At 45.2% G+C, this 27,273-nt stretch overlaps 1 long non-coding RNA gene across 1 annotated transcript in view; it reads right to left on the reverse strand.

The window, feature by feature from the left end:
* Positions 1-2,122: 2,122 nt before the first annotated feature.
* LOC130572369 (uncharacterized) overlaps positions 2,123-27,273 on the reverse strand; it is a 40,408-nt gene continuing 15,257 nt past the window's right edge. The window contains exons 2-3 of the long non-coding RNA XR_008965212.1: positions 7,635-7,724; positions 2,123-2,518 (exon numbers count right to left, since the gene is read on the reverse strand). This is a non-coding gene — a long non-coding RNA (uncharacterized LOC130572369). The remainder of the gene's footprint in view (positions 2,519-7,634; positions 7,725-27,273) is intronic.

A 27,273-nucleotide genomic window follows, 5' to 3' on the forward strand; every position in this document is an offset into this window, starting at 1 on the left:
CACTCGTGTCCTACAGGAGTTTATACAACCACACCTCACCACAGAATCACAGAATCTTTTCAGTTGGAAAAGCCCTGTAAGATCACAGAGTCCAACCTTCAAGCCAGCACTGCCAAGTCCACCACCAGACCATGTCCCTAAGTGCCACACCTCCAGGCCTTTTGAATCCTTTCAGGGATGGTGACTCCACCCCTTCTCTGGGCAGCTGTTTCCATTGCCTGGCAAGCCTTTTGATGAGGAATTTTTGGTGAACTGCCTTGCAGCATTGTCAGTTTTGGGCTATTGCAGGAGTGCTGTCCATACTCCCCAGGCTCTGGTGGTGGCTGAGAAAGAGAAGCCATCAGCCAGGCAGCAGCAGCAAGCAGGGAAGGCCTAGAAACAGGATGGATATGGAGGAGCACAAAGGAAAATCCAGCATTGTGTGGAACGTGTGTGGAATGTTAGCCAGTGGGTCTCAGCATGCCTGGGCTTTGGTCCAGGAGCCTGAAACAGCAGCTCTAAGAGGTCAGAGAGTTCTGTCTGTCATTTTGGACATGTTCTGCACTTGATCCAGAGCCCTTTTTTTGTTCATTCTTGTCTCTTCTGTATGTTCTTGCTTAGCTAAGCTCTGCTTTGGGGCAAACAGCTGGGGCAAGAGGACGCTGTGCGTGGCATTGCTCTGCCTCTCCTCCAGGCYCTTCCCTCTGGATGTCACACCAGATAAACCCACCCCCAGGGACAGGGCAGCACCAAGGAGGGTCTCCTGCACGCCCATGGCTTTGGGAAGGTCGGGGTTTCACACTGCACAGTGCACTGGCATGCCAAGGTGTGCTGCTCACAGCCCACACTGAAAGAGAGCTGTGCATTCCCACAGCAATATCTGCCCATACTGAAACAAGTGTTCCTTTTCCAGAGGAGCAGCCTCGAGATGGAATTTCATGTATTTATGTGCATTTAAGAGACTCTTCACTCTCTTCCTGCTCTTCCCCCCCATTGTCACAGAGACACACTCCCACCCCTGCTCTCCTCCCTGCAGGTGCACTTTGAGCGAGCAAAGCACCGTGTGATTGCTCYGTGCCCTACATCCCCAGGTCTTGTCATCTGGCAGCTTTTCTAAACACGGCTTTCTTCCTCTCAGCAATTCTGTGGGGACCTTGAGAAATGACTGCAGCAAACATGCCCTGACACTTCAAAGTTGGAGTGCTGACGACTCTTGAAATGCACTTTTCTACTTGTCCTTTTTTTTTTTTTTTCTTTCTCCTATATTCCCCTCACAATTCTAACAACGCCATCTGTGCTGGCACAAGCTCTGGCCTTGAACCTGTGCAAGAGAGTGATCTGGGTCCAAGGATGTTTTCAATATTTCCTGTGATCAAGYAGGGAAAGGCAGAGACATCTATGAAAACCCATGGGAAGACATAAAAAGCAGTCCTATTTTTACACTTTGAAACATGAAACGGCTTAGAGGGGGCCAAATTCTTCTTCCTAAATTTCGTTTTCTAACTCAAACATGTAAAGAAAAACCCACTGCCACACATTCCTGTACAACCAGTAGGGAGCAAAGTGATTGAGGTCTTAAGTGGGCTGGTGACTGRTTGTGCCTTCCCACAACCCTGTCCACGGGACCAACATCCTCAGGAAAGGGGATGAACTGGCTCTACAATAAAATGAAGTCAGCTGAACTTGATGGGGATAATCCAGCCCAACCTTTTGAACTCAGGTTTTTCATCGTCATCTTTCATTTTGCACTCCTGGAATAAGAAATTAAATGTTCCCTAGCATCCTAGCAGGACACACACTGTGAGGAACTCAGCTGTAAACCAGCCAACAGGACGAAATTGCAAAGCCACTTTCATCAAGGTCCTCACTCAGGAATGGGCTGAAGTACCCATTTCAGCTGGGACTGCACTGAGCATCAGAGCCCCGCTCGTACTTGCTCAGACACTGTATCTCGCTGCTTCCTTTTTCTTTCCTCCAGCTCTGGCTGCTGCCTTCCTCCTTCCCCTCATCCCAGTGTCTGTGACCTTCCAGTRCCCCACTAACTCTCATTTTACACCKGCCYGTGGATTTCTCAAAGACAGGAGCCCACAAAACAGCATGCCAACCCCACATTTAGAATTATTTATTTCTTTTCTTTCCTTACAAGACCTCCTTCCTTGYGTTCTCAGACTTCATTCCTGCTTGTTTTTCTCCTCTTCACAGTCTGCAGTGGATTTACGCCCCTCTGGGCACACAGTGGGCTGGAGTCCAGCTGTGACATTCGGGAACTGGTCAGGCTATATGGCCCTGGAGTCACAACCAGCACTTGAATTAACCGCAGCAGCTGCACCTCAAACACCCCTAGAAAACTGCATTGCTTTCAGACAGCTCCAGAGCGAGSTGCCATCCAAATCCCTGACCTGATGAAATGTTAATGGTTGGTAATTTCTAAGGCTTGCAGGAGWAGAAGGAGGCTGGACTAGGGGGCCTCCCGTGTCTGCGCTGATGAGCTGAATTTTAGTCTCCTGTTTTCAGTCCTTTCTGGGCAGTTACTGCTCTTCTGAAAAAAAAMCAGAGGAGAAAGGAGGTCAGATAGCCCAGTAAGGGGATGTTTGGGCCACTTTTTGGCCAAACAATGGTAAAAAGCTCACACAAAACCTTTAGCTCTGTACAGAATTATTTGGRCAYGTTTTAAAATTTTTTATTCTTTTACCACAAGTCAATCATCTCCATAAGGAAAAAACTGTCGTAGAATGAGGATTCCTTTAAATATCAATTAAATATGTGAAAAYATATTTCACTTTCAAAAATCCATAAAGGAAAAAAAGGTTATGTGTTGATATTCCCTAGGTTTTCCTGGAAAGTCTCACTGAATTTGTTCAAACGTAATGCAAACTCACAAAGCTTTTTGGATGTCCTACATGTCATTCTAACAAACGTGTTCTTGCTCCAGACCCCATGGCTGTTACCTGACAGCTTCAGCCTCTCACCTGCACAAGGAKGCTGGCAGAGTGCACTGCCACCTYTGGGGCCAGCTCAGCTCTGGAAATCTGATTTACCCCTCTGCAGAATCCAGCCACAGCTGCAATAACAACAGGAATTGCCCCACTTCAGCTGGGAACCCCTCTCCAGAAATGTATTCTGTACAAATCACTTGCAGGGACATAAAAACATCCCACAACCTTGATTCTCAGTGTTTGTAAAGGGGGTAAAATAGGAGATTTAGAGCAATCATTTCCCTTTTAACAATTTCGTCTTAAAAGAAAATCTTGAGATGTTTGTCAGCCTAACTTGAGATATTTGCTATGTCAATGGATCAAACTGTCCTGATAATAAAAAAATACATATATATATATGAAGGCTCTGAGTTAGTCTTCCTTTTTTGAAAATAATTTAAATCCAAAAAATAACATAGATGAAGCTGCAGAAAATGTCCAGTACTCCAATTCTCAGAGATAAATTCTACATACCCTGTATGTTTGGGGTTTTTTTAATATCAGTTTATTTTGACATGATCTCTGCTTTTTCAGCTGTTGGAAAGGAGAAAAAAAAATCATTCCCAAGGCCATTCAAGATAAACCATAGTTTCCTATCTCTTTTGACTGAAAATACCAATGAAACTTCTTCCAGTTATTCCCCATCTTCCTCTGGTCTCTTCTTATTAGTCTTATCATTTTAGTGCCTCCTTTGATATATAATCCCTTTGTGTTGTGCAATGATAAATCAAAATAAAGTGCACCACTGAATGATTTTATTGTTATTAAAAGGTCAGCGGTAAGAGGGCCCCAACCTATCGCACATCCTAGAGAATTAATGGGAGGTGCATTAACAAAAAGGAGGCACAGTGCTTCTTGAATATGTTTAAAAGCTACTGATGCTTTAGGATTTTTAGTTCCTATATTTTCATTCATCCGTATTCTTATACTTCTCTATTATAGCACTAAAAAYKACTGTTCTCCCATCTTTAGACAAAACAATCYCTCTCTGAGCTGAAKCCAAGGACACCTCACTGCCTCAGAACCCCAAAATATGTGACTACACCGTCCCTGAAGCTGGGCTTTTTGATGGATCTTGCAACACAGCGTGGTCCAGGCTGCAAAGGCTGCAAGGAGCACCTTCCTGTCCTTTGGAGGGGGCTGCAAATGTCATCCCTGGGTGATGGGAACGCTCCTGCAGAAGGYGATGTTTCCCTTCCAAGAGATCCGGGTCCATTACACACAACCAGAGTCCCCACTGTCCCCACCACAGCTCCCTGCTGCCCTGTCCTGCTGCCTCAGCAGCCAGTGGGTGTTGGGAACACCTCAGGAAGGGCTGCTTAGGGACATTAAAACCTTCTTCAGAAGGCTTATCATCCCCTCTCTGAAAAGGCAATGATGTCTGAAAAATGCATTTATTTAGCATTTATTAAGAGCCTGTCAGTAAGCTCTTCCTAAAAGTATATTTAAAATACATCACCATGCCTTTTCCCATCCCTTGCATGAATGCAACAGCCTGATCCTGCAAGGGCTTAGCGTGATGCCCAGGAAAACACCTCCCAGAGTATCAGATTTTATTCCTYTCTGTATTTCAGGAGCAGCAATCTGAGCATTGCCAGGTCAGGGCAGGAAGTGACCAGCAGCAGTTGAAGACATAAAAAGAGAAGGTAAAAAACTGCACAAGAGGCAACACAGAGGGGAATATGGAAAATGTATGGTTCCTGATTACCTAAGAAAAAGAATTGATTAAACACTCCCTCATAGTGGGGATTGACAAAAAAAAAAAAAAAAAAAAAAACAAAAAAAAAAAAAAAAAAAAAAAAAAAAAAAAAAAAAAAAAAAAAAAAAAAAAAAAAAAAAAGGCTGGATTTCTCACTCTGCATTTGAAACCTGCTGGTTTTGGAAAAACCGTAAAAAAAATTAAGCTGCTTATGATTGTAATTTTTCAGTTTTTTGCCCAGCTCATTCATTCACCAGAGTCAATAAAAAAATAAATTTGGATGGAAGACCTCGCCAGAAATCAATAACCAAAGGCAAACAAACACTGACAGAAAGAGCTGCTAAAGGACAGGCAGCAACAGGCAAGTCAAAAYCCCCAAATCCCTGAGTGCACTGTGGAGCGTGGCACGGGCCCAGACCTCCTGTCCTACCAATCTGGGCAGCATCAGGTGATTGAACCCCCGTGCCTCTCCCGTGCTCTCCCTGGAGCAAACCAGCTGCTGCTGGAYATGAAACATCCAGCAGATCTCCTGCCCTGGACCAGCCTCCAGAAACCACMCAATTTTCAGGGACTTTGCCTCCTTCTCCTGTCCTCTGCCACCAGACGGTGCACAGAGCTTCAGGAGTTCAGTTTTGTGTGAAGAGGCCCAGGCTGGCCTCCAAAGGGCTGGGATGTGTGTGCAAGCAGAGGAAGAAGGAATTATCAGRGAGGTGGCAGACGCCTCGTCCCCACCGGCCGTGTATTAGCAAAGCACAYGGGCTGTTTGCACAACACAAACACATCACATGGTGTTTGCTCAAAAATGGCTTGGGTGAGCTATTAACACTTCATTAATACGTGATGAAAGGCAAATTTAGAGAGCTCCCCAAAGTGACTGAGAACTCCTGGGGGCCCATAAATGAAATGATAATGTAATGTAAATAAGGCTTCGGAATACAAAGATTGGGAATTAGCGTGTGATCTAACAAGAGCAGCTGKATATTACCAGAAATGCATTCCCCATCTTCCCTCCACCCTTCCCAGTTTCGTGAAAAGGTGATACTGCAAGATTATAAATTGCACGAAAAAAATTCTGTGTCCAGGAAAAAAAAAAGAGGAGCTGAAAAAAAAATGCAGATATAGATATAGATATAGATATAGATATAGATGATATAGATACAGATGCATCTAATTGTCCTACATGTGCCTTTAGCAGGTTTTTTCCTTTCTCCCTGCTTCCACCCTGCTCCCTGGCTATTTCTGAAAAAAAACAAACAGGGACAGAAAGTGGACCGGTCTGCAGAGGACACAGCCTAGCATTTCAAAAATTGGATTTGATGTGTTTCTTCRGACTATTTTGAAACAGCATTGGTCCTTATCTCACTAAATATTTTACAGCTGCACCACCTGAAATCCCTCGAGGAGTGCCCGTGTTGCTCATTAACTCACTCAGACAGAATTAGCTTGGGTGACACTGTCTGACTTTGGCCAATGACACCAAACACATTTTAGGCAGAGAGTGGGTAGCRAGAAGTCCATTAACATTAATGTCTTTCTAACCATTAAAGAAGCCATTAGTGTTTGTGCTTATTTTTAGTATATTCAGAAAGGACTGAGTGAATCCACTCTCAGTCCCATGAATACGTCTCTGCCCATTTTTAGGTTTTTATTTTGCGTGAGGATTTGGTTCCAGCCTTGAGGTCACTGTGCCACCAGCCATGCAGGAGAACAGACAGATTTTCATGCACACTTGAAGCCAAAGCTGTCAGTGATCCTTTCCAGACCTGTCRTATGTAGTAGAAGAAGCTTTTCCTCCAACACAAGCTGTCCAAGGAGGTGTCCATCCTGTCCACCATGAGGCTCCAAAGCATTGCCATCCATCCCACTAACTGTGATACTTTTCCATCACAGTCAATCAGAGCCATAGGGCTGTGATCCTTCTCATCCTAAGACAGATGGCTAAATTAGGGAAGCTGCTTCGCACTCCAGAATTCCCTGCTCCTCTTCCCTGGCTATGAAAGAGGTGCAGCTGAGCTCAGGTGGTGGCTGCCGTTGGCTGCCATGAGTCTCACCCTCACCAACACCTCCCTGGCCATGTGCATTTATCCCACCCAAGGGAACAGACTGGGAACGTGGCCTCAGAAGATGCCGGCATGGAAGGGAAAGCTTGAAATATTCTTCAGCCGTAGATCTATTCCCTAAAAACAGTTTTTCAGCAAGTAGCTGGGTGAGATTTTCTTGGAGGCTCTGTGAAGAGTCAAGGAAGCATAGAAAGTTAMGTGTCTTTGGGGGAAAAGAAATTTCTGGCTTTCCAAGGGGATATTAATGACTAGCAGATGGTTAAGAGACGAGGAAAAACAGATAGTTCAAGGATGCCATAAAAGAGAAGGACTCCTACATCAGACTGCCCACTGCATTAAAAGATGAGGTATTCCTCCTTTTGTGAATGGAATTCACCGGTGCTGATCTGTTCAGGCCAAAACAAGCAGGTTTATATCCCTGCCCCAGCCAAGCCCCGGCTGCTGCTCCCGTGAGCCTTCACTGATCAGGTCATTGGGCCCATTTCTCCCACCACCACGCTCCTGAAGGYGATTTTTCACAGAAATGCAACGTGAAGTATGTTTTTCATCACTTCTGGCCCTTTACACTCTCATTCCACGTCCCTCTGTGTGCTGGCTAACGTGAGAACAGTAGATCCCGCCTGTTTCCAAACCTGGGATGAAAGTCTGGGGATCTTTTCATCTTTTCACGAGCCAGTTTGGTTCGCCTCGTTATTGCTATTGGCACACGGATCGACAGTCATCAATAGCCACATGCACAGCATTTGCCACGGCTTCTCTGGGTGGCAGGTCCTAACAACAGCAGCCTGCTACTTATTAAGTCAAAGACATCCAGTTTTATGCCAATTGACAGATGTCTGGTTATTTGGCACAAAAACAGGAATTGAATTCCCACGGATGCGCTATTGTATTGAAATACATGTTATTCAAAAATCTAGTTACCTTCACAAAAATGCAAACGTCTACTCCTTCCATGATGAACAGCAGCTCTTTGCATCCTCAGCTGAATTAAAGTAATTTATTTCCTTGTCTCTGAGGGAGAAAGAGAAAAAGAAAAGGTCCAGAATCACGTCCAAAGCTTAGCAAGGCCAATTGCTGACTAGCAAACATCTGTCCCGTACCCAGGCAAACCCCACCAGGGAAGTGCAGTCCTCCCAAGTTTTGGAAAGGAGGAAGGCAGCGCTGCTGGATCTCTGGCTGGAAGAGATCCATGCTGTACACATGGCTTGGATGCAGAGAGCTGCAGGAATGCCACTGCAGTTTAACGCCAACCAGCGGCTCATGTTTTCATCCATTTTCTCTGCACAACACTGCAAGGTTTATAAATCTCCACTTTGCATCCAGAATATTCCTGGAAAACAGATTGTTTATGGCAAGTATTTCTTTTTTTTATTATTTTATTTTTTAAATATAGGTGGGTTTTTTTTTTTTAATACAACATGCTTCCATTGTGTTAATGTATTGCAGAGGACAAATTTCCCAGCTGGTAATTTCCAATCATTTATAACACTGTCGTGAGAGTCCATATTTTTATATCATACAATGTATCTGAAATACATTGGAAAATATAAAATTGTATTAAACTGATAGTAAATACATCTTAACAGACAGATGCACATGCGTGAGAAAAAAWTCTGATTTTTTTTTTCTGCTGCATTATGTCTTTATCTATTCTCCACATATCACTCTCCAAGGCTTTTGCTGGGAGTTTACCACTAGGAAATGAGCACAAGTGAACAGCCTGTGCCGAACAGCATCCGTTTAATTGCAGGTCTTTGGCTCAGAAAATCTCAGGCATTTTTCTGCAACAAGTCATAAAAAGCCCCTCTGTGTTCATTGCTGGACACTGCCCCTGACAGAGCAAGAGACCCAGCCAAGCCTGGTCCGAGGGGCAGCAGGGGAAAGGAGCAGAGCACCAGGCAGTGCTGGCAGCTGGGGGGAATTAGGCACACCCTGGCAGAAGGGATTGGTGACCCGCTGGTGAGCCTGCAGTCAAAGCTGTGCACCTCCTGAAGGCAGCCTCGCTCTGCAAAACTGGCATCATTAGATGCCCAYATCTACCAGCTCTTCAAAACCCACTGCAAGCAGAACTGGCTGCCCAGGAGGCCTCAGCAGTGAGGAAGGTGCTTACAGAGAGGATAGGGAGAGGCGTGAGTACCACCTGCTGACCAACATCCAGCCCTTGTTTCTTCCACCTGCTGCCCCCACACCCCTGAAAATGTCCTGAGCTCCCTTTCACCCACATTGTTCTCTTTCTTTTACTTTTTTTTTTTTTTTTTTTTTTTTTTTTGAGACACTGCAAAGCATTCACAGCAGGCATCACCACTCTCTGCTTGGGGTGGGAAATATTTCCAGATGCTCTTGGAAGCACCTTTGATTCACAGCATGCTTTTTGTTACAGTTAAACAGGGAGAAAAGCATCTCCCTTCCATAASTGTTTTTGTGGGATGGAAAAACTATTCAGACTCCAGGGTGGGGAGCAAATCTACCAGAGTTCACTGTTTTCTTAGATTTTACCCTGTTCCAGATGCTCAAATTCTTCTTCCATCAGTTGTCACTGCCTATTCTTCTCTTGTTACTAGGAAAAAAAACCCAAAACATTTAAATATGAAGCCCCAAAGAGACACTGTTGTGTGTGGAATGTTTTAATTCCACCCTGAAACACCCAAACCAGAAGGTGAGAGGTTTTATAATAATGTATTTTGCATTTAGTGACAAACTCTTTTTACAAAGAGAAGAAGACAGCAAGATCTTCCAGTGTTCCGTCCCGCTTGAAAAGAGGGAGTCAGGGAGGATTCTTTTAAAAGATTTCTTGGACAAAAAATAAAGCGCAAATGTGGCAATATTATATCTGAGAACTGTTTATTGATAAAGAAGGGTAAATGTTCCTACCACTTCCTACCAAGGGGGATAGACAAGGGAACAAAGAGGGTGCCATTGGCACCTCCAGGATTAACCATGGTAGCGGGGATTTGTGAGTTCCTCGCAGCCCCAATGTGCCAGAGGCACAGGCACAGGTGGCATGGACTCGTTTAAGGAGCAGCAGCCTGGGATCAGTGAGGTTCAGAGGAGACAGCCTGGTTGCAAGATTCTTAATCCCCAGGCTGTGATGCGTCAGGATTTTCCTCCAGCTCCTGCCTCTGCTGTCACACTGTCAAGTGGGCATGATAACTTGATGTTTGGACAAAAATAGTAGTTTCCTAATCTTGGAGCAGAATTAAACACACCATAAAGACGTGGGCAAAAGGTTTTAACCCACATGCATGTAAAAGCCGATACTGCTTGTGAATTCCAAGCCAGCCTGCGTGGCTGGAAATGGCAGGGTCACTGATGCTTCCATGAAAATCGAGTGGTTTAGCTGCTCATTCCCTGGGAAGAGGCCTCCACATACCCTTGCTACTCAGGGCATTAACCCACCAAGTTCATTCCATCTTTCCCTGAACAGGCATTTCATGAGCACCCACAGGAATTTGGAGGCTGTCTCATCACAACTCCCCATGCAGCTTAACCTCCAACCACTCGGGATTTTCCAAAAAATGCCATCATGAATCATGTGCTCTTACTGTAATGCAGTTAAGAACGAAAGCGTGTTCCTATAAGRCATTATTGTTTGCAACTAAAGCACACGTTATGGTTGTAATTAGTACACCGAGAAAAAATCTGGCCTGTGACAAGTGCAGGTGATCATGGTAATAATACCTGCACAGATGCAGTCCCTGGACCATAGCCCAGTCTCAACTCCAGTGGTAATAAACCAAGGCAACTTAATGAAATTGATTGAATTTGTTCTATGTAACAGAAAAAAACGCCCCACTGGAWATTTTTAAACATATGTGCATGTGCATGTGGATTTTAGATGGCTTGATAAATCCACAGCTATCTGGATTTGGAAGTAATCTTATTCTGTCTGTAGCCAACATGCTGGAAAAATTACTTTATGGGCAGCAAGCATAATTCTTCTTAGCYATAAATCAAAAGCTTTTCAGGCGGGAAAGATGCATCATGGAAYTTTTTTAATTCCTCTTCCCAGAAAGCCTTACATGCAAGGCCACATTAAAAGACAWTTTCAAATGAAAACTGAAAATAGTTTCAGAAAATAAGACAGCAGAAAGCACATGGGGCTTGGTTTGATGCAAAGGCAATATAGGCTGAAGGAGAATATTACCAGTTGTGATTCATCTGATGCAAGAGACTTTGCTTTCAAAAATAAAGCCGCAYGGCGGAAGGGTCAAAATTGTACCTGGGATTTAGGATTATGTTATCTGCTGTTCTGCAACATGGTGACAGAGAGAAAAGTCTCACTGATAGCGCTGATAGCGGGAATTGGAGACTGAGGATTAAGCAGCGGCGCAGATAGCAACCAGCTTTCTTCTGTTAGCCTTTCATACATTGCAAAAAAATGGAAAAGGATGCCTGCCCACGTGAGCCAGACATAAGCTCTGTGCCCTGTTGATGAAGCGCTGGGCTGGAGACAGATAACTACCAAAAAAGTTGTGTTATTATTTAAACCAGGGGTGAAGGAATGTCTGAGAGCTTCTCAGAGGGRTGTGGTTTGGAGGAAAGTTTCCAAAACCCAGGAAGCACAGCTCTRAAGAGGAGGCTTCAACCCTCTGAGCCCAGGCTGTCCAAGAGGACCCTCTCAAGCCAAGGGCACTSTTCAGCTGCTGTGAGCTAAGGCTTTCAGTGGTGCTAGAGATGTGGTWGTGGTGAACAGACTTCTGCCTCATGGTATTCCCTCCTCCTTTTGGGACAGCAGAGCTGCTCAGCATCCGTGTGCTCCTCCAAGGGCTGCTGATAGCCCAGAGTCTCGTGGCAAAGCCACATGGGTGGCGTCTGCTCCAGCTTAGGAACTGGCCCTCACACAACCCAAACATTTCTGTGCAGRCAGTGCAATCTCCCTTATGCACCAGAACCCTCAGATATAAACAGAGGGTCCCTCTGACGATCCACAGATTGAAATCTGCTGTGAATCAGACTGTTTTCCAGGCATTTGTCCATGGAGCAGAGGGTGTGCAGAGGAAAGGCTCCACTCCCCATATTGGCACCACTCAGCCCGAACAGCTCTCTCTAACTCAGAAGATATGCAGACCAGACAAGCAGTGGAAGGAATTTTGCAAGGAAACAGTATTAAAAATTTCAAAATTCACTTAACCCTGCACAACCAGTAAAGAAAGTGCTATAAGCCAGTCATACGAAAAGCATTAATTACCCTGCTTTGAATTTGAGGGGTTGGGYGGGTGACTCCTGGAGGTCCCTTCCAACCTCAACTACTCTATGAATGAGGGTTAGAACAATGCTTGAATTTTCCAAGCCTCCTTTCACCAATAAACSAGCCTCAAACTTCTTTCCAAGTGCTAAGCTGCACCACACCCCATCAAGATCGTTTTTGTGCATTTTAAGAGCTTAAGGCTCTGCTGGGTTGAAAAAACAGATCCAAACCTCACAAGTGCCAGCAGAAGAGCCCAGCTCTTGCAACACCCAAACTAATGCCATAGCCTTACTTATTAAAGGCTGCTCCCTCGCCAGCTGCAATCCCAGGCACAACTGTGCACTGCGGACGCAAGTGCTCCRCGCTCGCTGGGATTTGCTCTTCCCACAGCCAGACGAAAAATCCCAGCCAGACCCCGTGATGGGAGACAGATGCGGAGCCACTCCCAACATCCTGCTCTGCCTCACGCACTGTCTACCACATCACCACCTAAATTGGTTCCAGCATCATCCTGGCTTGCTGATGAGGTGCAAAGCAGACGAAACGCAGCCAGATCGCGCCGTGCCAGCTGGAAGAGGTGAGCTTTGGTGTACGGCAATAGACTCGACTCAAACGGGCGCCATCAGTCAGATCTCGTGCCAGAATTTCAAAATACCTCTTTACAACACAGGAATCATTTGGGCCTTGAATTTATCCTCGGTGCTGCATTACATTACCCACTAAYGTTACAGAAGTAGATAGGAATGTCCAGGTTGAGCAAGAAATTGCTTGAACAGRTGCCAACACATCCCAGAGTAACTGGGTAAGAAAGCCAATGTCCGTGCGCCCTGTTTGCTGTGTTCCAGGTCTAAATTCATCCCCCATTTATTTACTCTGTGGCACCAGGGCCAAAATGAAGGTGTGTTTTGGCCATCAGATCCAAAAAAATTATGAGATTGGGACACTCATTCAGAAAGTCAGATGAAAGAAAGAAGGCTGGGGACTCTTCTAAGGAATGGCAAGAGGAGGTACAATGAGAGTGGTGTGAGCTGGAGCTCAGGGCTGGCACTGGATTAGTGGTGGGATCTGAGGGAAGGACATCACATGAGGAGAGCAGATAGGAAACAGGGATGGGAGACAGCAGGGAAYCCAACAGGCAGATTTTGGCTGCTTGCAACAGGACTGCAGTGCAGAAGAGAGGCTGGGCCTGGGCCAGAGCTCTYTGCAGCCTTTGGTCCCCGAGGTAAAGGTGGCTGACAACTTCCCCGGTTAAAAACTGTGCAACAGGGTACTGTTAGATTAATGATTGGACTCAATGACCTTAGGGATTTTTTTCTCAACCTTAATGATGCTGTGATTCTGTCACTGAATTTCCTAATTTTCCTGGCACTGAACTGCAATAAGAGGAAGTTGAGCTGCAGGAGAACACCACAGGCCAGAAAATSTTTAGCTCCAGCAGGAGTAAGAGGTGACTCAGTGCAGAGGTGCACTCTGCAGGTCCAGCCCTGGAAACAGGCCTTAGTGAAAGCATCTCTCATGTTGGGATCTGCCAACAGGAATTTGCAGGCACAAASTACAGCAGCTGCACTGGACTGGACAACTGGATGCAGTTGGATGAGGTTTTCCAAAAGGAGACAGTAGAGCAGAATAGAGCCCACAGGACACAGTTCCAGTGCTGTTCATAAGGAGCTGGCCACTCGTGTGGGCTGACTTTCTGTCCCTCTCCAGCCCCATGCTCTCATACTTCTTCTCCAAATCATTCATTGTACATCATCTGCTAAAACATCAGCCCCTCCAGCTGTTGCGCCTCTGGATCCAGCTGTGCTGGGTGTAAGTGTGCAAGCTTTCCAAAATGGGGCTTGGCTGACCTAGGCTGTGCAGAGGCAGAAAGGAATTTACAATTAGTGAAGTGCACATGTTGGTTGTTGTGTGCTCAGGAATGGGACAATAGTGTGAGTGGCATTCAAGCACTACACTGGGAGCCAGCATGTGCCTTGGAATGTTTCTCCTGTGCCATCCTCATGGCCAGTCACCCAGGGTGCACCAAAAGCCATGAAGTTGTTCCTCTGGCTTAGCTGGGTGCCAATGCAGAACAAAACAAACACTCACATGCCTTCTTATTTATTGTGTTATCCGATTTCCTGAACGCCTCCCCTCCCTCTCCCAAGCCATAATGCAAAGCACAAATTATCTGCCATCCACTGACAGCTATTGATTCACGATGCTATCAACAAACCAGAACGACACATATGTCTTACTCAATGAGCAAACATTCACCCATGATAGCTTTGGCAGCAAGACGACCCAGATAAATTTTGTGAATAACAAAAATTCATGAGTACTAGAGTATTAATAAGAGTTCTAAAGTACATAGAGTACATAAAGTACAAAAGAAGACCTCCGGACTCTTTCCATATATCCTTAAACTGAATTACTGAGGAACAGGGTATTTTCTCTGTAAATTACTTGCTGTTCTAATTCATGGATAAAGAAAAAAAAGAAATCTGCTGTTTGAGAGCAATACAGACCAATCCTTTCCTCTGCCATGTTCCCAGATAAAGTCCTCCAGAGCATCAGGAGAGCAGTTCTGCTGCTAAGCAACAGGCAGATGCCCAGACAGCTGATGATTTTACCAAATAGATAGGCATCAAAGATAAAACCTGGGCAAAAGCAGCAGTACATTTCTTYTCCCCACTTTTTTCTACCCCCAGCAACTTCACTTAGATTTGACAGTCAGCAGGTGGTGTTTCAGATTTTCATCKACATCTCCAGGCAAATGGAAACAGAATTCCAATGTATTCAGTCTCGTGCCACTAACACCTAGACCTAAGGAGAGCTGCCTCACTTGTCAGGAATGAGATGTGTCATTGCAGGCCAAGATCCAAAATTAGAGGGCAGCCTTGGAAAGCTTGCTTGGAGCTGGTGTGCTCCAAGGAAGCATCTAAGTCTTCATGTCGGGTTAGATTTCCCTTCCCTTGCCAGGTGCTTTTTCCTACACTCCAACAGTCTTGTGTGTGAAGGCAGAATGAACTGTGGTGAGACAGCAGCAGAAYGAGCTGGCAGTGAGAGCATTCACACTGTGTGTCCTCTGTCAGCCCTCAGGCCAAGGGAGAAGGCTTTAGTCCAGGAGACAAAGCATGYCCATAATCTATACAAGTCCACATACACATGAGTTGCATGACTGAATTTTCTTACAGCAGCTTTAATCCAGGGCTTTTCCTCTCCATAGTGCAGATGTGCAACTCTGCGGAGCGTGGTACAAAATCAATATTCACCCAGAGCTGTAGCACAGAAAACTCACACTCCTTGAATGTAAAATATCTGTGAGGAGTTTAAAACATTCCTAGAGTATAAAATCAGGTATAGGGCTAAGCATCTAGAGCTTCCCTCAGTACTTTTGGAAAATGGGATCTTTCCAGACTCTTTCGGGAAGTGAAGATGAAAGCTTGGAGATATCTCTTTGTCTAATTCAGAGAAAAGCCCACTCTCTGGGAAACCAGTTCCAATAAATGGTTAATCTAGGGGTTTAAACTGAATCTGATTCCTTCGTGACAGCTCAAGCCACATCTCCCCATTTCCTCTGCTGCTTGGCTTGAAGGCTCATTGCAATGCAAAAGAACTCCATTTTTCTGAGGCCAGCAAATAYTTTTAACAGCTTTATAATCCACCTGAAACACAAAAACTGTTTGTTGTCTGTTTTCTTCAAGTTAGACAAATTTTCTTTGGCCTGATGACTTAAATAAATGCTCAAGTACAGTGTAAAATAAATGCTACACAGTATCCTTCATTATCTCACTGCCCAAAGAGTTTGGCTTTATCTCAGAACCTTCCTAATCATGGAAATGGTACAGATATGTAACTGTTGGACAGTATGGACATGAGAGAAAAGTGGAAGACCTTCTAAAGCCCTCAACTTTAATTGCTATTGAAATAGCAAACCAGGCAGTGTAATTTCATGCTGGTTTTTGGTGTTGTGCTACACCCAACACAAGGTTGGTTCAGTGACTTGAGGAGAAGGAAATACATCACAGATTTTTGGTCATGTGGCTTTAATTTGTATGATGGTGGAAGTGGAAGTTCATTATCGTACATAAATGAAAACATCAAGAAGCTGAAATAATTTTGTCCTGATCTCAGAGCTTCTACACTCAACAAGGAAACAGGAAACTGTACATTTGCTATCCACTTKCAAACAAACAAGGGGCACAACAAAACCCTCAAACACCTCCTGAACCAGGACAGAAATTGTCCCTTGACCACATCGCTTATCATTTTCCCAACTTTGCATCTTCTTCCTTTGCTAAAGAAAGAGGTGTCAGTTCTTCAGAATGAAGGCATTGGGATAATGCTCTCATCTTAGACTGTGATAACTCATATAAAAAGCCTGAAGAAAAGTTAATGAAATTTAGGCACACCTGAAGTCACAGCCCATAGCAAGAAGATTTGAATTTCGTCATTTAAAGAATCTGACAGGAARGCCATTAGGTCTTCTGAACGACTCGAGTTTCAGATCTCAAACAACTCAAATCTGTATTGAGCTTCCTGCCTGACAGCACAGGTCTGGAAAACGGGTCACTTGGTGGTGAAATTTCTCTTTGTTCAAAGTTATTGTCGTGAATGAMCAGCAATCCATAGGGCTACTCAGATTGTTGATGTCTTTGCTCTCAGCAGTAATTTCTTCTTTCTCTGAAAGAAACACTTCACTTGATCCCCTCTGCTCAAGGTTTCTGGTTAGAAATATTTCCTCCACAGTACATGGGATATTTTCTTCCTATTAAGTYTCTGTTTCACAAACCAAAATATTRCTGAGATTTTTTTAATTGGGATTTKCAAAACTTCTYCAYRAACATGCCCTGGATTCTCTCCTCCTGTTTAACTGGTTAGTTCCTACTGTCTGTATTTTTTAATTTTCCTGGAGGTAAGTTTGATATAATCTCTGTCAAGCTTTCATAGCTTTTCAAAAAGTGGCACTGAATGCCTTGAAACACCCAGAATCTCCCTTGTAAGCTCATACCATTGCAGAGTCCATCCCTTAAAAGCAAGTGGGACATGGCAAAATCTATTTATGCAAAAGCTTGCTGTCCTGAGCTGAAATTTTTCCTGAATGAGGGRCTTGATTCAATAAATGGTCAGTCAGCCTGGAAAAACACCCCTCCATTTCTGAATGTGCAATTTCACCATGACCTTGTCCTGAATACTCTGCAGTTACCTGAAGGAACAGAACTTTGGARAATGACATAAAACTTTCAGAAATTCCTRGGTATTGGGATGAGGRGMAGTAAAGGAAATGGGAGTTTATTTTCACTGCAAGAGGCAGAGAGGAGGCAGTGATCTAATTGCCAACTCTGGAAATTATGGAAAAGCTTGAAATTCCTCCTAACAAACCTCTGCACGTTGGGAAAACATGGCAATGTAGAAGTGTGCAATGTGAATGCTGGCATCACTTTCCCTGGAAGGATAATAAACATATGGACCATATTACCAGGGAGATCTAAGGATGGGGAAAGAAAAAAAAAAAAAAAAAAAAAATAAAAGGGAAAAAAAAAAAGGGAAAAAAAAAAAAAAAAAAAAAAAAAAAAAAAAAAGGTATGAACAAGATCAAGAGGGAATAGGTAAAAAGACCCCAATCATGGTGGGACACCAGCAGTTCTCCTTTCCCCCTTCTCCAGGGAGAGGTTACACAGCCACACATAAATGTTTTGCTCAGCCTTTKAAAGGCAGGTCAAAGCTTTTCTGCCCAGATTGAATTTTAAGCAYGATTTGCAACAGTACTTCCCCCATGCACATCTAAGGGAAGAAAATCTCTTGCCAGTGGATTTTGTGCCTAGTGCCAGATGAAAAGAGCGGCTCTTTGCAGGCTGAGGCTGGAGCTGTGCAGAAGAAGATCTGAAGACCAGGTTAGACCCTGCTGGCTCTGACTTAGCATTGAAAATTTGGCTCAAGAGATGAAAGGGTAGCCAACTCTTCAGATGTTTGCTTCACAGAGGAGAGCRCCATCCAACACAACACACAGGGTCACAGACAGCTCTCTGGGGAGATAAGCAATCAAGAAAAGCTTATTCTGGATCAAGACACCCAGGAATCTGGAGAGCAGGGAAGAGAGGGAAAGTAGCTGATGAAGAAACAGTTTCCAAGGAGCCTGGATCGACAGCASAGTCTGGTATGCAGATTCTGGGACCCTCCACTACACAATTTAACATAGGAGGGATCCATGGAGAGAAGAACTGGGACCAGCTTCATGGGATACATGCAAARCACATCTCTCCAGCAGCAGCAGTGCCTGCTGGGGGGACTGAGCCCGTGCTGCTGCAGGTTGGCTCTTCTCCAGAAACCAKCTGGCCATTTCAGAGCCTGCTAACAGCCTGCTGACATGGGAATAAGAAACTAATGAGGCCTTAACTCCTGTATGACTGCAGGCCAGGGTTTGGCTCAGAGCATAGCTTGGAGCCCGGCCAGGCTACGCGGGAAATCACCGCCCACGTTCGGAGGAGGAGGAGGGTGGCAGTGACCGTGTGCCACGGTGACACTGCTCTGATGCTCTGGCATGGTGGCACTGCTCTGTTTAACGGGGCCCCATCGCCAGCTCCAGGCATGGGACACCAATTGTCACCACCTTGAGCACCTTTTTACTGTGCCTGCATTAAAGCTGCAAGCCCRGGAGTGACATTTCCTATGTTTGCTCTTCATTTTTTTCTGTTCTTGTCGATTTACAGCATGGCAATGAAACAGCAGTAATTTTGGTTTTGAGAGAGGCAAAGGAAAAGCAGTTACCATAGAGAGACCAGAAAAGTCCAACTTTTGCACAGAAAGCAAAGCAAAAGGTCCGATTTTGCTCATGAAGCATCTCTTGGGTTTTTCTGCTGAGTGCAAAGAAAGAGCTGGTGCAGTGTGACTGTTATGTGCTGTAGCTTTACCATCAATCACATTTTAATGAGAGTAAATTGAAATTCCAGGCACACATTAATAATGAATGGATGAATTAACTCTGAGGAACCATCTGATGATGCTTTCACTGAGCTGTGATGTCTATAGGCTAACATTACATTAGGTTACTTTCTTTACATTTATGGGGAAAACTGTGAACTTAAACCATTGCTCCAAGGCCCAGACCTGCAAAAGGGACTTACATGCCTGCATTTCAGTTTTACTGGAATTTTGGAAGTCACAAAATATGGTGACTTAAATAAGCCACACATACTCGCCTGGGCATTTCAGCATTCACAAGCACCAGAGTCACTGGAACAGGCTGCCCAGGGCAGTGGTGGACTCACCRTCCCTGSAGGGATTCAAAAGACAGGTGAAGGTGGCATTTAGGGACAGGGTCTTGACWTTGCTGGGTTAATGGTTGGACTCRRTGATCATAGAGTCTTTTCCAGCCTAAACAATTCTACAATTCTGTGATTGCCATAAGTGTTCCTTTGATGCCTCAGTTTTCACCAGCAATTTTCACCCTTTGGGTCACACTGCTCAGATTGTAGGTGTTGGATTTGCGATAGTATCCCACAACTTCTGCCTGAAATCTCAGAAAGGTCTGTTATGGCCCAAGTGGGGAGGGATGTCCCAACCCATGCTCTGTCACCTTTGCAAGACAGACAGATGCCTTTCATGTTCACTCAGGTAGCAGAAGAGTTTGATTTTCGAAGAAAGGAAYCCAGGGGCTCTAAAGTCTCCTTTCTGTTGTGAATGATGCCAGGCTCCAATAAGTCAGAGCAGATATCAGGAGTTTGTTGTCAGGATAAGCATCAGAAATCCCCTAAAACTCATCAGTTGCACTCCCTGGAAGTGGAACCCACCATTAACATCACTTAAAATTCCAGTTTCTCAAACCTTGGCTTCTCACTCTGGAGATTTCCAGCTCATTTCCCACTATGGCAGCCAAAAAAAGTGGCTGCTATAGCTGATAAAATCAGGTTGGCTGGATCTGCAAGYATCACAGCAAAGGATGTTTAGTCCGTTTGGCCAGGGGACGCTTGTCCATGGGAGGATTTTAGAAACATCTTCCTTTGCAAAGCTCAGGACACATTTCCTGTTTAAGTGCTGGGGTCTTCCTGTGCAGAGATATTAAAGAGGTCTGCTCCACAAAAAAATAAAGGATTACACAAAATCTTGGAGATAGATAGATGGCTTTAGTAAACTTGGGTCATACTTTAGTTTCGAAAGAGCTGCTTGGCCAAGGTAASCAAAATCATCTGCTACACCCAGGTAGTTTACTCGAATTCACCACTCCTTTCTGSCCAGGTCTGTTGATGACATCAAGAAATTAATGCCATTGGGGGCTGAGGTGGAGCAGTTCTGATCTTTCTCACAGAAGTGTTGGAGCTCGGTGTCTCCACCAGCCCCAGGCACTGCAGCACCGCAGCTCCTCTCTCTCCTCTCTCTCCTCTCTCTCCTCTCACTCATCCCAGCATGATCTCTCCATGCTCCTTTGCTTGGGAGGCTTTAGAGGGATTTTGCACCTTGCTGCCGCTCCTTTCTTTGGTGCTCTGCAGAGCCAAGGTCCTTCCCCCTATGCCCTCTCCCTCTCCCCTCCCAGCAGGAGACATCCCCAGCTGCCAGCCATATTTCTGACCCTACAAGACTCCAAACCCACACATCCACCCTTTAGAGGGGCTCCAGAGGCACATCACCCTATTTSTTACACCATGCTGCTGACTCTCTTCAGCACTCTCCAGTTTTATGGGCAAACCCTTTCTTAAGCTGAACAGAACAATCAGTGCTGGTTCAGACATGTTGGTCAGGAACAGCGCTTCCCTCTGACTCMCAGCACAACTGGAAAAAGAAGAGACTAGACTGCTTCTCCATCTTATTTTCCCTTTACCAAAAGCTTCCTTTTTGGGTCCTTTCRCCCCCATCCTAATATCCTCAATCCCTTCCTCCCCACAGTGGGTTTTTTTTCTCAGCAGCCTGTCGACATGCCTCCTGAACTTATTTATAGCACGGCTTCAGCCACCTCACATGTTAACTGATTCCATATGTTTATTCTCCTTTGTGTGAAAAGGGGCTCCGCCAGYTTTCCTTTATCCCTGTGGACTTTTATTTTCAGGTGGTGGCCCCAGCTGCTCAGCCCCTCATATGAGACAATTTTTTGCTCCAGTGAGCAAAAGAGCAACTCAGAAAGGGTCCAGGATGATGACAGTCATACCGGCTCTGCACCAGCCCTAACAAAGGCGGATACCCAGCAGAAGGCTGGCACATACTCCACGAGGTGCATAATCAGTTTTATATCCCAATGGGATGAAAGTGGGCTAGGTCATCTGTATCCAGAGGGATGGAGACTGGGAAGCAGCTCTCACTGAGGATTTATCCTTGGATTTTCCTTYACTGAATCCCCAGCACTGTTTGCAAACTCTGTTCTTAACTTTCCTCATCCTTTGTTGAGTCATCCACAGTGCCTACTGTGATCCAACCTCTTAAACGGCTTTGAAGCCACTGCTTAATTCTGGTGTCTCACAGCTGGCCAGTGTCCCCAGCACRCTTTCTCCCACCCCAAATCCCAGGGACCAGCTTACCAAATGCAGCCGATTTGGGAAGCACTCCCTGCAGCTGCAGCTCCAAGTGCCTGAACCTTCATATCCATCCAAAGTGAAACATGAGCAATGTCCAGGCACCACCACTCAAATTATTGGAAGCAAATTATGMAGGAAGTGAAACCATTATTTTAAGGAAGAAATTTTCTATGATGAGGATGATAAAACATTGGCACAGGTCACCAAGAGATGTGGTGGATGCCMCATCCCTGGAAGTGTTMAACACTAGGCTGGACAGGGCTTTGAGCAAGCTGATCTAGTGAAAGGTGTCCYTGCTCACTGAAGGGTTGTTGGGGCAGTTGACCTTTTAAAATCTTTTCCAGCCCAAACCATTCTATGATTCGCTCAGCTCCCCATTTCCTTTAACTGGCTAACAGAGGTTGTTACAAAACATCTCACATTTATTCCTCAGAGTTGGGGTGGCTGTGTGGCAGGTGTAATTTGCACACAGGGCCCCATAAAAAAGCCACTGTAGTTGCACATCTGCCCTTCCCACCTTGTCTGCATGCCCAGCTGCAGGCAGCCAGAGCTCTCCTCTGCAAAGCAGCCCCCAACGTGCCATAAATGTGTGGAATAATGGCTTTCCTGGGGGACCACTGGTGATTGCAGCTGGCAGTGAGAGCCTAGGGGCAACATCAGAGACACACCAGGTCCCTGTTCAGCATCAGGGCAGCTTTAGAGCTGCTAAAAGCAAGCTAAAATGGCAATGGATCTCTCCTAATCGACTGCCTTTCTTTCTTTCTTAGCAGCTTTTTCCAGCCCTCTGCATGGGGCACTCTGGTTTTCCTCCTCCTGCCTTGCAAGGAATACACTGGTGGAACTCCTTGGCATTTGCATTCCTCATGCCCTAAAGGCAGCCTGCTGCAAACCCCACATCTCACAGCCAGATTCTCCTCCCCTGACTGCTCTTGCAGCTGCTCTCTCTTTTTTTTTACTGTGACAGCTTTTGACCCTTTCAATGGACAGCAGTGAAACACCCTGTGTTTTTTCAGCCTCATAGCATCCCTTCCCCATCGATTGCAGAGACCTTGAGAGCACASTGTGACCAATACCCTGTTTCTCTCATTTTCCAAAGAGAAACATTTTCAATAGTGAACTCTCTAACCTTGGCATTTCTTACATAAAATGAATCAACAAACAACTCACACCCACNAAAAAACCCCAAAACAACAAAAATCCAAGTGATAAAAGTAATTTTTGACCACCAGAAAGCATCAAAACAGGCACATGTTCCCCCGCTTTCTTTGCTCCTTTTTTCAGGTTGGCTTTTGGCAGGAAAAAAACTCAGGCTGACAGTGATATCTCCAAGGCAATTCAAGGRTCTCCCCTAGGAAGCAGCAGGAGTCTCATTATTTTATATTCTCCCGGACAGAATACTAAATTTGGGGGAAAGCCTGCCCCAGCCATAGCAATAAGAAAAGAAACTTCCCAAATTGCTCTCCAGAGCCCTCGGATTCCTGTTTCATTACCTCGGCATGAGCAGTCCCAGGTGTCTTTTTTTAATCCCTGTTGATCAACAGGGGCAAGGCTCGGCACATCTCTGGCCAAAGACTCATTCAATATTATGAGCAAGCTTTAATATGAGTATGGGGAAGGGGAAAATATGCACTCTGCAAATCCACTTCACCTTTTCTGTTGTAAAACATGCTGGATTTTAATGATTTCTGTGTACCAGGTACCTCAGATTAGCTTCGAAGCCTTTATTGTATTTTTGTTTATTTTTCTTTTCCACTGTGCTACAACAACCAAAAGGAAAAAAAACACAAAAAAAAAACCCACAACCCTGCTTAAGTCAGAATGCAGACAAGATTGCAAAGTCTCATTTTTCTGGAAAACTGCTGTGCCGGCAAGGGTAGAAAGAGATCGTTCAGATACAAAGAGGTGGTGGTGGGGAATCAGATCCAAATATATCTGCAGATAAATATTTTATGGCCTTTCCGAATGGCTGGGTGGGATCAGGCGAGCGCATGTGAGCCCTGCGCTRTGCGAGGCTGCCACCTCCTGGAGCGGGCAGCCCTGACGCCCGGGCATCCACCGGAGATTGTGCTGGATTTGATATTTTAACTCAGAAATAATCACCTCACAGGGAACATGAACTGATGTCACCGTCTGCAGCTTTTATGGAGAGCAGAAAGGTTTTCTGAGAAGTTGGTTTGGAGTTGAAACGTGCAAATGTGGAGCAGAGAGGGTGGATCTGCCTGTTAGCACCTGACRAAGGGATACAGGGAACCAGGAAAAGCAGCATTTCATCAGGAAAGCCACACATTTCTTCATTTATTGCAGCTTCTGCTCTTGTATTGTGACAGTGTTTCCTCCGTTTCGACTCCACCAGCCCCCAGTCAGTGACATCTGCTCTGTCCCTTCTACTGGAGCCACCCAACAGCACTGCAGAGCTGGATATTGAGAGTCCAGCAGATTTTGCTGGGTGAGCAGTGGTCTGTGAGAGGAGAGAGATGAGAGAGCTGCCCCACTGCCTGTGGGGATGCAGCTCATGGCATTTYCTGGGTGCTCTGACTCCATCTACAGGGATCAGAATAGTTCTGTGTCAGAGTAGGGATTGATTGAAGCCTTTTATGGGGATGGGACCGGTCTGGGTGCTCCTGCCATGGTCTCACTCAACAGACAAGCTTTGGGTCTGGGGATGGTGGTGTTACTCTTGGCAGAGGGCAGGCTGCTTGCTGACACATTTTAGRAGTATAAAGGTGTTGGTTCAGTGCAGGAAAAGAGTTCCCTGCTCTGCACATGGACAAATATTAAAGGGAAGCAACCCAAGGTCAAGACCAGAAGAGGAAGGTTTAGTCAAGCAGATTCCCTCCCACACGTCACAGGCACGTTGCCTTACCACACACTGGAGATGAAGGTGGCAAAAGCCTGTGACAGGAGGTCAAAAGCAACCAGATCCCTTAATGCAAAGGAGAGAAAAACTCAAAGGCCCCAAGTGTCCTACTAAAGTAGGGAAAAGCCTGAGCTGCTCACTTGTAGGCTGTTGGCTGCTGCCAGACTCTCTTGCTCAGGCAGAACCTGAATGGGATGCTGCAAGGAAGTTATAGCATGGAATGCCCCCCATATCCTGCAAAGAAATTTCTGCCTCCTTCCAAGGAGTTTTACTTACCAGGAGCAAACCCCCATAATCACTCTGAAAGTGCTAGCAGCTCTCTGGGCTCCAGAGAGAGGAATTAAAAACAAATTAAAGGTAATGATCTCTTAAATTGCTTCTGAATCCACTCTGTGGCTGAGAGTTTTGGTAGATTTGGATAATCAAATCAAACAGGGCCCAGGGCAGATAGAAGGGTGACATGGAGTTTAGGAGCACTTTCAAGCTCCCCATGGAATACTAGACATGATGCAACTGCCCCTTCTTATTGAAAACCATGATTAGAMACTCAATGAAAGCCAAAGCCAAGAGCCTGGCTCATCCTGAAGACAGGCTGTTTCGCCCATGTGAGCTGTGCCAGTGGAACATTAATTGACTTCCATTGTTAGTTACTTCTTCTGTTCTTCTAGAACAGCTATATATAGTTATTCTTCTATTTTTAGCTACTCCAAACCTAAAAGCTGGCAGAGGATCTGCAGAAAGAGAGACAGGGCAATGGGAACTGAGGGGGTCATCAGTATTCTCCATCCTTTTCTGCACTGTAATGTGATGTTGGCWGTCAGGGCTTACAAGAATGAGTTATAGGTCTTAGGACTGATTTTCAGAKGGTAAATGTGCTACACACTCTCATMGCATGGATGGGGCTGYGTTTGGYAKCTAAAATGAATGTCAGCATTGGACTCCYTGCACCAAAAGGCCACGAGTTCAGTCCTGAATGTCGAAGACAAGATGGTGGGGCACACCTTGCTGTTAACAGATGGCTGAAGCTTATCTGTATAAATTCATTTGCTAATCAAAATCAACCGTTTATGTGTTTTGGAAGGTGAAAGCAGCAGAAGTCAGTATTTAGAAGCAGGACAGGATGAACCCTAAGCCACTTAGCACAAACTTGTTTGCAATGTCCTACTAATCCCCTGCTATCCTGTCCTCATTACYCTCATGTACATTGTACCTGTGCAGCTGATAACACAGCACTGTTTGGGAAGCAGATTTCAGACAGCCCTGCTTCCCCATCGAGKGACCCCATCCAGCACTGTTTTAAAGCAGGCTTTTGGTCTCACTGGAAGGTTTTTTTCCCCTAAACTTTTAGTGAAATAAAGCAAGCCAACCCCCTGGGAAATACGGTCTTTGCCAACATCTCCAGCAGTCACCTCTGCTCGGAGTCCTGCTCGCAGCCAAGCCCAGTCTTCACGCACAGAAGTCATCAGCTTTTCAAGGTCATCCCTGATGGCAGCTCTTCTGGACACTTCTATGAATGGATTTGCCCTCCTGAAAATCATACCACAAACAGAGAAGCTGGGACAGTGCTGGGAGCAGGGTTGGGATGCTTCATGTTTCCCACAGATGTTCCCCAAAGCAYGGGCATGCTCCCCTCAGTGTTTAAGTGGCATTTGAACTATGCCCTTAATAACATGCTTAAACTTGGTCAGCCTTAAGTGGTCAGACAGATGGGCTTAGAGGRTTCCTGTTGGTCCCTTCCARCTGAAATATTCCATTTTATTCTGTGTCAAACAGCAGCACCCAGGGATGCCTGGGGAATACAGCTCTAAGGTTATGCCCATAAATATCATTTGAATCCACCCTGATCCTAAACTTGCCACCCACCTGTTAAATTCAGAGCTCTGTCTCTGTGCAGAGGGTCAGACCYGTGGGCAAGCCCCAGGGCTAGTAAAAGGGAACAATGATCCCACATTGTTCTGTGCTTTGCTGGTCCCACTTGCTCARCTGAGGTGGGAACAAAGATTCCTAGCAGTTTCTTCTATGAAAAGGAGGGCTGCAGCATCCTGYTACAACCTCACCACTCTTCTTTTTTCACTAACAAAAAGCCACTGTGATTTTAAGGCTTACTTTCAATCGAGAGTAAGTAACAGACACAAAATCATGTTCCTTCATCTTGCATGGCAAAAAACGTGGGAAAAAACACCACTTGACTTAAGGCACTCCCACCTGCCTTGCCCAGCATTCAGACCCAATTTAAAATATCTTATTATRACAAAGAGGGGCAACATGATTTGGTTATCAGATTACTTTTCTCCCAGGCATATCTCAAGGCATTGTTGGGCCAAAGGCTGCACCAGACCTTGCTCCAGACAGGTGTAACTCAATTCCTGCTGCAGCCCGTGAAATTTAGGTTGCCATCTCAAGGAGAATGCATTTAAGACTGCCACGTAAGCAATGCCAGAGTAAGGAACAACAGATTACCTCCAGGAGTTAATCTTCCCATTTCTTATTTTCCTCTACAAAAATTAATCTTTCCACTCATTGGACACGGGGCACCAGGGCTCTATGCTCCCCAGAGTCTGAGCAAAGGTTTTGTGCATCCCACCCCCTGGCAGGAGTATGGCACTTTCCCTGAGCAGGCCAGGATTAATATAAAGCGGTTAACTTAACTAGCAACATATGTCTGCCTCTTTTTCCCCACTGCCATTTAATCTCTCTTATCCACTGACCATGCAWGCCTCCTGTAATCACTGCAGAGTAATTATGTGATTATTCCAGCCCTCTAAATTACAGCTGCAGCTTGGACCCCAGTAATTTCGGGTGATGCAGCAGGGCTGACTTTCTCAATTGTTAGTTAATTACTATTAGACAGAATAAAAAAAAAAATTAAAAAAAAAGAATCACACAATAATAAAAACAAACCACACAATAGTTTTTATTAAACGAACCTACACAATAATAACAGTAATAAAACAACCTGCCAGAAAATGCAACTTCTGCTGAGACTTTTCACCCCAATCTTTCTCATCACAAGGAAGATTAGAGWGGGAG

Source organism: Malurus melanocephalus, unplaced genomic scaffold, assembly GCF_030028575.1.
Source record: "Malurus melanocephalus ecotype Western Australia unplaced genomic scaffold, MMel_1.1 scaffold_34, whole genome shotgun sequence".
Taxonomy (NCBI): domain Eukaryota; kingdom Metazoa; phylum Chordata; class Aves; order Passeriformes; family Maluridae; genus Malurus; species Malurus melanocephalus.